Source organism: Oncorhynchus tshawytscha, linkage group LG16 (genome assembly GCF_018296145.1).
Source record: "Oncorhynchus tshawytscha isolate Ot180627B linkage group LG16, Otsh_v2.0, whole genome shotgun sequence".
NCBI classification, from domain to species: domain Eukaryota; kingdom Metazoa; phylum Chordata; class Actinopteri; order Salmoniformes; family Salmonidae; genus Oncorhynchus; species Oncorhynchus tshawytscha.
Window position 1 is genome coordinate 29054290 of NC_056444.1, and position 11673 is coordinate 29065962.

Here is an 11673-nt window from a genome sequence, read left to right on the forward strand (position 1 = left end):
CCTCTATAGTCATTACCACAAGCGTGTTCTCCCCAATTAAGGTTCCACGACCTCCTGTGAAACACATTCAGGTATTATTCTCCATCCAAGGTCTGTTTATAAGGCCTATCTACAGAGCATTGTCATTCATCCACAGAAGGTAAAAGTAAAGCAGGCAGTGGAGAATTAATTACAGTAAAATTACATTCAGGAGAAAAGGGGCTTTAATACAATTTGATCATTTAAAGTCCATGACATTTACACAAAGTCTTTGATCGAGCCATGAGCCTAATCCGGTGTAATAAGATTTGAGTCTTTTTGAGTCTTTGAGTTTACACACTTCCAGCCTTGACTGCTTCATGGGTCGGCTTTTCTTTCATCTCAGCCAGAACATATGAAATCAATATTACACATTTAGTAACAGCAAGGTGCAGACTTAATATGAATTTAGCAGATTAGTAGTATATAATTGCATTTTCCAATACATTCGTATCCAATGCATGAATCCTTTCTGAATAGGTTGAGAAAGTGTTACGACTGTAAGAGACTGTTTGGTGTGTTGGTTTGAAAGGTTGATGAGGAAGTAGATGGGATAGAGGAGGAAGTTCTAAAACATTAACACAGCTTACAGTACTGTATATTAGTCCCCTTGAGGCTCCTATACATTACTTTCCAGGTAAAACTAATCAAAATATTACTGTTGTCCACCTCCCTGAGAGAGTAGGCAGTACTAAACATAGGTCGGAATATTACTCAGACAAGCAGATTGTTATTTTCTTCCTGATGAAACCTTGTTTATAACAGGCATAAACAAAGGAGTAAAGACAGCCCTGTCCGAGACAATGCCTGAGAATAGTAGTGCATTGACACACACACACACACACACACACACACACACACACACACACACACACACACACACACACACACACACACACACACACACACACACACGGGTGGTCTTCCGTAAAGGATACAAAAAGTGTTATAAAGCCTCCCAGGCCACCAAACAACTCGTTATACGACTGTGTTGGGTAATTGGACATTCATTATGTTTTTGTTTTTTTATTAAACTGTCTTCTAGCTTCAAATAATACCATTGTCTAGCGTCAAACGGTGTTAACAAGGTTGTAAAGACAGTGGGCATAGTTGGCACAAACACTGAATCTCTAAATGGCTGGGAATCTACCAACCTAGGAACAGACTGGGGACAAAATCGATGCAGTTAAATTGGGGTTAGCTGGGGTGTGTCCGCAAAACAAAACACAATCTGAATTCTATTTTGAAAACGTACTCTCTAATTGAGATAATAACTGTATTCTAAGAAGACAGAGAAAAGGCAATTGAATGATAGACGGTCCTATAAATTAAAAGTTTATTCTAGACCAAAACAACTTTTGATTAAAACCCCAAACTTTCCATAATTTTCATATACACAAGGAGGGATATCACATCACATATTTTCAGATATGATTAGTCCATGTGTGAAAGTAGTGCAGAACAATGTAAATTAGAGAAACATTTCACTGTCATGAAGCAGACAATTTACTTTGATGTCTGCTAATGATGAACTGCAGACACATCGTCTATCTACATTATTGTGCAGGTTAATTAAAACAGAAAGAATATATTAATGCGTTATTACGTTATTCATAGTGTTTGGGTCCACACTTATTGAACTAACTGAACAAAGGAGCCCTGCGGTTACTGTTACTGCATCCCAAATGGCACCCGATTTGCTATAGTGCACTACTTTATAGTGCACTAAAGTAGTGCAATATGTAGAGACTAGGTGGCCATTTGGGAGGAAACCTTTGAGTCAACTTTCATGGCTGCTTCTCAAGGCTAAGAGCCTCCAGAAAAGGCTCAACCCCCAGCATGTACAAAACCAGAATCTGTTTATGTGTGTGATTGCACACTACCATGATAGATTGATTGCATTTGAATAGCGTCTCTCACTGATTCTCCGAACATTAACACCATATGTTGGAAACTTATAGCAATCACACAGCATGTCATCTATTTCAACTTCACAATCCAATTGTTTTCTTTTTGTCCATCTTTTCAAAAACAAACACTTGCATTACTGCCGGTAAACAATTCAGTGACTGTGAGGGGCATTGCCATGCAAAGGGATTTATTATACCACTGTAAAGGGGTGGGAATAGATCAATATAGTAACATGAATGTTGGACAACTTTAATAGTATTTTATTTTCTGCATTGAAAAAAATATCGTTCTACATATTTGATTGAATTGTATAACTTGCGAAATGAGAGGCAAAGGGTTGGGATTGGATGAGGGTCTGAAGCGTCCATCTCCGTGATGGAAGCCACATTCTATCTGCAATAATAAAGCTGATCTACCCCCTTAAAAAATATACTAACTTCAAACTTCCACTCACACACTGACCATACAAAAACAAAGACAAAACAAAGGAACTAATGTCAGAACGTGACAGTACCCCCCCCCCTCCCCCAAAGGTGCGGACTCCGGCCGCAAAACCTGAACCTATAGGGGAGGGTTTGGGTGGGCGTCTTTCCGCGGTGGTGGTTCTGGCGCGGGACGTGGACCTCACTCCACCATAGTCTTTGTCCGCCTCTTAATCCGCCTCCGTGGCCTCTTTAGAGTGGCGACCCTCGCCGCTGACCTCAGACTGGGGACCCTAGCAACGGGTCCCGAATGGACGGGAGACTCCGGCAGCTCCGTAGTGAAGGGCGATTCTGGCAGTGGCGGAGTGAGGGGCGATTCCGGCAGCTCCTGGCAGACGGATGGCTCCGGCAGCTCCTGACTGACGAGCGGCTCCGGCAGCTCCTGACTGATGGATGGCTCTGGCAGCTCCTGATTGACCGGCGGCTCCAGAAGCTCAGGACAGACGGGCGGCTCCGGCAGCTCAGGACAGACGGGCGGATCCGGCAGCTCAGGACAGACTGGCGGCTCTGGCAGCTCAGCACAGACTGGCGGTTTCGGCAGCTCAGGACAGACGGGAGACTCCGGCAGCTCAGGACAGACGGAGGACTCCGGCAGCTCAGGACAGGCGGGAGACTCCGGCAGCTCAGGACAGGCGGGAGACTCCGGCAGCTCAGGACAGGCGGGAGACTCCGGCAGTTCAGGACAGGCGGGAGACTCCGGCAGCTCAGGACAGGCGGGAGACTCTGACAGCGCTGGACAGGCGAGGGCACCTGTAGGGAGGAGACGGAGAGACAGCCTGGTGCGGGGGGCTGCCACCGGAGGCCTGGTGTATGGGGGAGGCACCGGATAGACCGGACCGCGGAGGCGCACTGGAGGTCTCGAGCACCGAGCCCGCTCAACCCTACCTGGCTGGATGCTCCCCGTAGCCAGGCCAGTGCGGCGAGGTGGAATCGACCGCACTGGGCTGTGCTGGCGAACCGGGGACACCATGCGTAGGGCTAGTGCCATGTACCCCGGCCCGAGGAGACACACTGGGGACCAGATGCACTGAGCCGGCTTCATGGCACCTGGCTCGATGCCCACTCTAGCCCGGCTGATACGAGGCGCTGCTATGTAACGCACCGGGCTATGCCTGCGCACCGGGGACACCGTGCGCCTCTCGGCATAACACGGTGCCTGCCCGGTCCACCTCTCTGCCCCGTGTGCCCTCCCCCAATAAATGTTTGGGGCTGCCTCTCGGGCTTCCTTGATCGCCGTGCCAACTCCATTCGCAGGTATCCCTCGTCGCACTGTTCCATAGAATCCCAGGCGGGCTCCGGCACTCTCCCTGGGTCGCCCGAACACCTTTCTATCTCGTCCCATGTTGTCACCTCCTCCAGATAGCGCTGCTCCTTACCACGCTGCTTGGTCCTTTGGTGGTGCGTGATTCTGTAACATTCGTCGTTGGGAGAAAGAGAGGACCAATGTGTAGCGTCGTAAGTGTTCATCTTGTTTTAATAAGAAATACTGAACACTGAACAAAACAATAAAACAACAAAACGAACAGTCCTGAACGGTGAAACAAAACACAGAACAGAAAATAATCACCCACAACTCAAAGGTGAAAAAAGGCTACCTAAGTATGGTTCTCAATCAGGGACAACAATTGACAGCTGCCTCTGATTTAGAACCATACCAGACCAAACACAGAAATACCAAATCATAGAAAAAAGAACATAGACTACCCACCCAACTCACGCCCTGACATTACAAAAACAAAGACAAAACAAAGGAACTAAGGTCAGAACGTGACAAGAGGAGACTGCGAGTGAGAGTGCGGGTTACGATCAGCCTCAAACTGAAGAGCGTTTTAGATTTGGTCTCTATATGAGCCCTAGAGAAATTCACTCACTGTCAATGAAACTTTTGCTCAGGTGGAAAGTAGAAGGAGGAATTTCAAAATCTCAACTACTGTTATACCAGCAGCAGGGCGGTGTTGCAATCTACTGCAAAGATAGCCTGCAGAGTTCTGTATTACTATCTAAGTCTGTACCCAAACAATTTGAGCTTCTACTTCTAAAAATTAACCTTTCCAGAAACAAGTCTCTCACTGTTGCCGCTTGCTATAGACCTCCCTCTGCCCCAGCTGTGCCCTCGATACCATATGTGAACTGATTGCCCCCCATCTGTCTTCTGAGCTCGTACTACTAGGTGACCTAAACTGGTACATGCTTAACACCCCGGCCATCCTACAAACTAAGCTTGATGCCCTCAATCTCACACAAATTATCAATGAACCTACAAGGTACAACCCCAAATCAGTAAACACGGGCACCCTCATAGATGTCATCCTAACTAATTCGCCCTCCAAATACACCTCTGCTGTTTTCAATCAAGATCTCAGCAATCACTGCCTCATTGTCTGCATCCGTAATGGGTCTGCGACCAAACGACCACCCCTCATCACTGTCAAACGCTCCCTGAAACACTTCTGCAAGCAGGCCTTTCTAATCGACTTGGCCGGGGTATCCTGGAATGACATTGACCTCATCCCGTCAGTAGATGATGCCTGGCTATTCTTTAAAATGGCCTTCCTCACCATCTTAAATAAGCATGCCCCTCTCAAAAAATGTAGAACTAGGAATAGATCCTTGGTTCACGCCAGACCTGTCTGCCCTTGACCAGCACAAAAACATACTGTGGCGTTCTGCATTAGCATCGAATAGCCCCCGTGATATGCAACTTTTCAGGGAAGTTAGGAACAAATATATACAGGCAGTTAGAAAAGCTAAGGCAAGCTTTTTCAAACAGAAATTTGCATCCTGTAGTACTAACTCAAAAAAAGTTCTGGGACACTGTAAAGTCCATGGAGAATAAGAGCACCTCCTCCCAGCTGCCCACTGCTCTGAGGCTAGGAAACACTGTCACCACCGATAAATCCACTATAATTGAGAATTTCAATAAGCATTTCTCTACGGCTGGCCATGCTTTCCACATGGCTACCCCTACCTCGGTCAACTGGCCGGCACCCTCCACAGCAACCCGCCAAAGCCCCCACCATTTCTCCTTTACCCAAATCCAGATAGCTGATGTTCTGAAAGAGCTGCAAAATCTGGACCCCTACAAATCAGCCGGGCTAGACAATCTGGAACCTCTCTTTCTAAAAATTATCTGCCGAAATTGTTGCAACCCCTATTACTAGCCTGTTAAACCTCTCTTTCGTGTCGTCTGAGATTCCCAAAGATTGGAAAGCTGCAGCGGCCATCCCCCTCTTCAAAGGGGGTGACACTCTAGACCCAAACTGCTACAGACCTATATCTATCCTAACCTGGTCTTCGAAAGCCAAGTTAACAAACAGATTACTGACCATTTCGAATCCCACCATACCTTATCCGCTATGCAATCTGGTTTCAGAGCTGGTCATGGGTGCACCTCAGCCACTCTCAAGGTTCTAAAAGACATCATTACCGCCATCGATAAGAGACATTACTGTGCAGCCGTATTCATCGACCTGGCCAAGGCTTTCGACTCTGTCAATCACAACATTCTTATTGGCAGACTCGACAACCTTGGTTTCTCAAATGATTGCCTCGCCTGGTTTACCAACTACTTCTCTGATAGAGTGTGTGTCAAATCGGAGGGCCTGTTGTCTGGACCTCTGACAGTCTCTATGGGTGTGCCACAGGGTTCAATTCCCGGGCCGACTCTCTTTTCTGTATACATCAATGATGTTGCTCTTGCTACTGGTGATTCTCTGATCCACCTCTACGCAGACGACACCATTCTGTATACTTCTGGCCCCTCCTTGGACACTGTGTTAACTAACCTCCAGACAAGCTTCAATGCCATACAACTCTCCTTCCGTGGCCTCCAACTGCTCTTAAACGCATGTAAAACTAAATGCATGCTTTTCAATCGATCACTGCCCGCACCTGCTCGCCCGTTCAGCATCACTACTCTGGACGGCTCTGACTTAAAATACATGGACAACTACAAATACCTGGGTGTCTGGTTAGACTGTAAATTATCCTTCCAGACTCACATTAAGCATCTCCAATCCAAAATTAAATCTAGAATCGGCTTCCTATATCGCAACAAAGCATCCTTCACTCATGCTGCCAAACATACCCTCGTAAAACTGACCATCCTACCGATCCTCGACTTTGGTGATGTCATCTATAAAATAGCCTCCAACACTCTACTCAACAAACTGGATGCAGTCTATCACAGTGCCATCTGTTTTGTCACCAAAGCCCCATACACTACCCACCATTGCGACCTGTACGCTCTCGTTGGTTGGCCCTCGCTTCATACTCGTCGCCAAACCCACTGGCTACAGGTTGTCTACAAGTCTCTGCTAGGTAAAGCCCCGCCTTATCTCAGCTCACTGGTCACCACAGCAGCACCCACTCGTAGCACGCGCTCCAGCAGGTATATCTCACTGGTCATCCCCAAAGCCAATTCCTCCTTTGGTTGTCTTTCCTTCCAGTTCTCTGCTGCCCATGACTGGAACGAATTGCAAAAATCTCTGAAGCTGGAGAATCACATCTCCCTAACTAGCTTTAATTAAGCACCAGCTGTCAGAGAAGTTTACGGATCACTGCACCTGTACATAGCCTATCTGTAAACAGCCAATCTATCTACCTACCTCATCCTCATACTGGTATTTATTTATTTTGCTCCTTTGCACCCTTGTATCTCTACCTGCACATTCATCTTCTGCCGATCTACCATTCCAGTGTTTAATTGCTATATTGTAATTACTTTGCCACCATGGCCTATTTATTTCCTTAACTTACCTCATTTGCACTCACTGTATGTAGACTTTTTGTTTTCTTTTGTTCTACTGTATTATTGACTGTATGTTTTGTTTATTCCATGTGTAACTCTATGTTGTTGTATGTGTCGAATTGCTAAGCTTTATCTTGGCCAGGTCGCAGTTGCAAATGACAACTTGTTCTCAACTAGCCTACCTGGTTTAAATAAATGTGAAATACATTTTAAAAATAAAAAAAATACTGCACTACTTTTAATCAGAGCCCTATGGGTACCATGGGCGACATTTGGGACGCAAGATAATGGCAAACGTCCATAAAGATGACAGAAATCAGATACGACGTCATTATTTTAGCACTATCCACTGAGGTTTTAAACAAAAGCGCTCAACGTGGTTCAATGCGCCAAATTGGGATCCTGTATATCGTGCTAGTAAAAATATTAACGGAGAACAATGTCCAATAGGGGCACTACCTTTTATTTGAAGGATCTCAGTCGGCGTCTCAACTTACTGTTGAGAGTTCTAGTAGTAGAAAACACCAGGTACAAGCGGGCCCAGGTATGACTCCCAGCTAATCTGCCACTGCCACGATGGACATCAGAAATTGGCTTCGCCACAGTACCCAAACAAAGCAGAAAAAAAGAGAAGCAGAGCGATGAGCAGCAGCAGCATCAAACCAATGAGGCTGCCACCAAGCCCAGGAGTGATGATGCTGCCGAGCTCCAGCTAGCTTCGTGTGCAGAGCCTACTTTCAGCATTTGGTTTGCATTATTTTGGCAAGACAGCTGTGTGTACAGCTGCATTCACAAAGGCTGTTTGTAATAGAGGCATTACCATATCTATCTTGTAACCAATATTCATTACCAAAACGGCCTTGTGTAGGACGCTGTCCATCGTGCTGATACAGCGCAGCGAAGGTAGGCTGTGTGTCACTCACAAATGTGTCACTTTAAAAAAACTCAATCAATAGTCTTGGAGTCTCGGCATTTGAACGTTATGTTTATTGTGGTATAGTGTGATATAAGCTGAATTCAATATAATTCCGATGCAAGAACCCCAACAACTGTGCCCCCTCAACGATTTCAACTGCCCCTTAGTCACTTCATCCTTGCGCCGGGACTGGTGACAGTGTTGTGTTTATGAGGAGTTCCCTTGTGCTGTGTTGTTGCACGTGCAGTGCACAGAGATCTCAGAAAAATGTCAAACTTGTGAACCTTTGACCAAAATGAATCACATAAAATGTATATGTTGTATCATACAATTGATTGGGCTTTACGAATGTAGTATTTTCGCTGTGACTGAACGTTTATTTTCTGTTTTGCCATGTATGCATGCATATGCTTTTCAATGTGTTTCTATGGACTAATAGCAGTAAGGCCAAATTCAGTGTTTCAACAAATATTATTATATATTTATTTTTTTACCTACAGGTCCTCAAATTCTAAATGAAATAGCTAAATGATCCTTGGTATGACCGTCTTAAAGTAACTGCACAGTGTTTCCAGAATTCTATTAAATATGACCCAGAATTACATACAATATGATATTTAATTAAGTATGTTAAAAAAGGAGATTTTCTGTGTTGGAACGGTGTGGGTGTTTATCATTCATAAAAAAATATTCATGCAAGTAGACCGCTGATTGGCCAGCTCGTCCTCCTCAGGGACATGACATTGTAGTGGGGTAATATTTATCATATATGATATATACCTCACATGCGACTCATAATAAGACTGTGCAATTAGCCTATTAAAATGTTTGACTCCATTTAACATTATAGCAAAACCATGTGCAATCAAGTAGTATGCATTTAGCTGACTGAGATCAAGGAATGGTCATGAGAAGAGAATATCAAAGCAAGTATTATTTAATAACTTTGTCAAATGAATGGATTCACATACAAGGCATAAAGCTTAAGTTACAAGGCAATACTGACATTAACAAATCATGCTTTTAGGCATATAGATCCTAAGGTTAACTTACAAGACAAAGCATGAACAAAAAGATGCCTACTAGGCCAGAGGTCTAGATGCCTAGGAAATAAGAATTGATCAAACAACCTTCCTTCAATTGACAGCGTCGTCAGAGTTCACAATGAACACCTACAAGTAACAACAGAGATCACACATCCATGTAGATAGCTTTATAGTTCTATTCAGAGGACAGGTGTCAGATAGATACCAAACATGACTACTTATTCTAGCACACATTCAATAGTAATTCCTCTGGATACTGTAGAGTAGGTGTGCCCAAGCTTCATTGACATGAGATCTACTTCGCCAGCCTGATGAGATCTACCAGTATCTAAATCTAAACCAACCAACAAAAGTATGAAACACAACAAACCACTGAGTATGGACCTGCCGTTATGATACCTATTTGATACCCAAATATAATGTGGACCAATAACATGTTTTCCACAAATAAATACAACTCATTTCAGTTCCTACCTTAATGTGACTTTTGGCATTGGGTGGAGACAAGTAGCTTCTCATAGTCAGGGATGTAGCAGCTTGTTGCCAGTCTCATGCAGGCCACAAGGTGGTCATCAGTCACAGTAGATCTGTACTTGGACTTCATTATCTTCATGTGAGAAAATGCACTCACAGTGGTAGGTTGATCCACAAAGGGCTGATAAGTTGAGAGCACATATTCTTATGTTGGGATACTTCTCCTCTGCAGTAGCTCCCAGAACTCTTCCTTCATCTCAGTGGTTGCCCTGGATTTCAGCTGAATGTTATTTAGAAGGGTGAGAATTTCAGTTTCTGCTATAGTTGTGTCCGACTGAAAAAGTGATCCCATTTTGGAGGATTTTGACTTCCACATTTATGTCTCTGCCAAAAGGAAAGCACATATAAGTGGCAATAGGCTCATGTGATGCAAAGTCAGTGAAACGACTGTCAAACTCAGATAAGATGCTCTGGACTTGCTCCACCTAACGTCCACTATCAAACTGTGCTGTATCCTTGCCCTGACGTTCAGGTTCTGAATACATGTGTTGAAAGAAGTGCAGGTCCTCACGTTGCAGCTTTCTTGTGAGCAGTTTAAAAGTGTTCACAGAGCTGATCATGTCGATTACATGTTTGCCTTTTCCCTGCAGCCCTGCATTCAGTTCATTATTAAGCATGTAAGTTAGGTCAGTCCAGGAGCCACTGTGTGTCCTCTAGCTGTGCATATTCTGCATGTTTGGAGACCTAGAGAAACACCTTGGTTTCAGGCAACAGCTCACTGAATCTCCCTAAAAATGTACCTCGCCTCAGCCACCGCACATCCGTGTGCAGCAGCAGGTCTGTTGTGTGCACCGCTTCAGTCTCTTTTAAGTGAGCGTTAAATAGCCTCCGCTGTAGGCTTCTTGCTCGAATAGAACACACAATCTTCATTGCAACATCCATCACCTCTTTCATGTTTAACACCTTGCCGTACAACGCTTTCTGATAAATTAAGCAGTGATAACTAAGAAAGTCTGGGAAAGAATCATCTAGTTCGCACAACGCAAAAAAAAACGACGAATGTGGCCTACCATAGCTGGTGCCCCATCTGTAGTAATGGAGACAAGCTTACAAAAGGGCAGTTGGAATTTGTTAGCAAACTCCATAAAGTCTTGAAAAACATCTTTGCCCCTTTTATGTCTTTTCAGTGGCAAAATGGTGAGTAGTTCCTCCTTTGTACTCATGTTGTAAATGCCATTCTAATGAAAATGCATAACTCTGCCACATCCACCATATATGTGGACAGTTACAGTTCATATAAGGAAATCAGTCAGTTGAAATAAATGCATTAGGCCCTAATCTATGGATTTCACATGACTGGGCAGGGGTGCAGCCATGGATGGGCCTGTAAGGGTATAGGCCCAGCCACTTGGGAGCCATTCCCACCCATTTGGGAGCCAGGCCTACCCATTGGTTGAGCCAGGCCCAGCCAATCCGAATTAGGTTTTCCCCACAAAAGGGATTTATTACAGACAGAAATACTCCTCAGCACCACCTCAGACGATTCTGGCGGTGAAGAAGCCGGATGTGGAGGTCCTTTGCTGGCGTGGTTACACATGGTCTGCGGTTGTGAGACTGGTTGGAAGTACTGCCAAATTCTCTAAAAGGACGTAGAGAAATTAATATTAAATTATCTGGAAACAGCTCTGGTGGACAATCCTGCAGTCAGCATGCCAATTGTTCGCGCCCTCAAAACTTGAGACATCTGTGGTATTGTGTTGTGTGACAAAACTGCACATTTTAGAGTGAACTTGTATTGTCCCCAGCACAAGGTGCACCTGTGTAATAATCATGCAGTTTAATCAGCTTCTTGATATGCCACACCTGTCAGGTGGATGGTTTATTTTGGCAACGGAGAAATGTTCACTAACAGGGATGTAAACAAATTTGTGCACAACATTTGAGAGAAATACACTTTTTGTGTGTATGGAACATGTCTGGGATCTTTAATTTCAACTCATGACACATGGGACCTACACTTAACATGTTGCATTTATATTTTAGTTCAGTATTATATATATATATATATATATATAT